The sequence below is a fragment of the Sesamum indicum genome, linkage group LG1, assembly GCF_026168435.1.
Source record: "Sesamum indicum cultivar Baizhima isolate 11 linkage group LG1, ASM2616843v1, whole genome shotgun sequence".
Taxonomy (NCBI): Eukaryota; Viridiplantae; Streptophyta; class Magnoliopsida; order Lamiales; family Pedaliaceae; genus Sesamum; species Sesamum indicum.
In genome coordinates, this window is record NC_142657.1 from 13,271,217 (window position 1) to 13,273,591 (window position 2,375).

The 2,375-nt window shown below is 31.7% G+C and overlaps 1 non-coding gene across 1 annotated transcript; it reads left to right on the forward strand.

Annotated features, from left to right (window-relative positions):
- Positions 1–843: 843 nt before the first annotated feature.
- Positions 844–916, forward strand: TRNAR-UCU (transfer RNA arginine (anticodon UCU)). Its single transcript has one exon. It is a non-coding gene; the product is annotated as a tRNA-Arg (tRNA).
- The last annotated feature ends 1,459 nt before the right edge of the window (positions 917–2,375 follow it).

A 2,375-nucleotide genomic window follows, 5' to 3' on the forward strand; every position in this document is an offset into this window, starting at 1 on the left:
AGTGTAATTATCTCTAGATAATTTTTAATTATTCATCAATAAAGTGTACTATGTACCACCTTAAAATTTGTAATTGAAGGGTAACAAAAAGCATGGGCACAATTATATTTTTGGTCCCATAAGTGGACCTCTTTTCAATTTTGGTCCCATACTCGGGCCAATTCCCACATTGAGTCCTATATGTGCCTTTTTTTTTCAATTTAAGGATACAAGAGGGTTTTCCGTCAAGAGGCTAACGGCAGCTGCTATTTCCGTCAGTGGTTGGTAGGTTGTTAAGTGTGGAGGGAAAATATAGCGATTTGGTGGGAACACATTCTTCCTACTATTTAAGGTGGATTTCTTCAATTTTTTTATTTTAACCAGAGTATTTAACTATTAGCAAAAATTATATTTTGTAATAATAATAAAAAGTTACATATATGAAATGTTTATAAGACATTTATTTTAAGTATACAAATGACGCATAATTAGTATATATTAAATAAAAGATAAAATTCATCAACGCATATTAAGGTGATGACTGATTTCTTTTGCAACTTGGTCTGATTCATGATTAGGAATGGATAAATTTAAAGAGAAATTTATGAGATTAAAAATACTTTAATATTTATTTTATGAAATTAAATACACTAAATTTATAAGTTATAGGACCAAAAATTCAACATATCCTATCATGCAGGACCAAAATATAATTTTTCCGTGGGATAACGCCAATTTCACGAGGAATGTTCCAAAATCTCTTCCGAAACCAAAATTGTTGCAGCTCTAATATTATATAGCTGGAAATATAATAAAATCATAGTACAAGATAATATGACTATGCTATACGGAAATAAGCACGAAGCGCCCATGGCCTAATGGATAAGGCGCTTGACTTCTAATCAAGCGATTGTGGGTTCGAGTCCCACTGGGCGTGTTCCCGTTCTTTTTGATTTGCCTGAAATATTATGATTACTTATTTTCTAAACGCCTTGGGCCAGTAGCCCAATTTCTGTTCAACTCATTGCCAGCTGAAATCTCAGTACTAAGATTTCCAGTCTTGTCCAAACTCTAATGATCAGTGTGATATTTGGCTTTCAGTATGAACAAATAAATACATCACAACTTTATACCCCAAGTTGTATGTACTATGTCCTTTCCTCCATTTTATGAGCAAACCAACCAACTGGTAAGAAAAGAGTTGACACGTAAAATGAGATTAAATCCTTACTTACTTCAGTTATGAGATAAAATAATCATGAATTTACGCCACTCTTTGTCCACATATAAGACTAAAGAAGCACGGAAATAAAAAATGTGGTGTCAACCATTATTACTAATAGATAAGTAAAGAAATTCAGCCCAACTTCCGACTTGGACAAAATGCACGTAAACGCATAATTGGACAGAATTGTGCATCATATCTATTCTATGGCGAAATAATAGTCGGACAAACTGAAAACTAGTCACACACTCCATCTCAAGAAGAATGCCAATTCCAAAAGTGTCCCACAATTAAAATTTATTATTTTATTTTATTCTAAAAGCATTTGAATTATTTATTGGATGTGAGTGATTGGGAATGGGGATTTATTGGTAGTTGAAGTATGAATGGGCCAAAGACCAGACAACCTTAACATTTCCGCGAAGGAGAGGAGTGTGCCTACCACTCCTGACCACATCTGACGCCCAGTAGAAGACCAAACCCCTGCTCACATGTTTTGATTGGCGGCTAACGTCAAATATTGGAAACCTCCAACAATTTTGTTTATCATCGATATTCTTTTTTCTTCTTTTATTTAGAGGAACAGAAGAATATATACTAAGTTTTGTAAACTAAAACTAGCTACGTATGAAAATAACATCTCTTTCTTGATTGTAAGCTCTTAACTTTATTAGGCAGATAATAATTTTATTGTCGGATAATTCTTTATTTGCAATTGGATATTCATATTTCTTTTTATTCCAATGTACATATATAATTTGTGCTTTGTTTTTCAAACTAGATGTTTTGAAAAGTATAAAAGAAGCTACTCCTTCAGTTGATTTTGCGATACGATAACACTAATTTTCCACAATTATTTTCAGTATTAAATTATATAAAAATATTAATTTTAAATAATTGAATAACCTTTTTAACCGAAAGATTCGTATAGTTTTGTAGATGTTGCACGTAGTGCAGGTGCACAGCTCTTATCTTTTATTTTGTTATACACACGCATGTATAATTATTTTTTCTTGATGGATATAGTTTATTACATCATTCAATATATTTAAATGTTAAAATATATAAATGATTTCAAATCAAAGGCTACATCCAATTTAAATAAGCACTAAACTATTATAAAAGTAAACCATCACCTACGTCATGGCACTTAAACTCGCATGACGTGTAT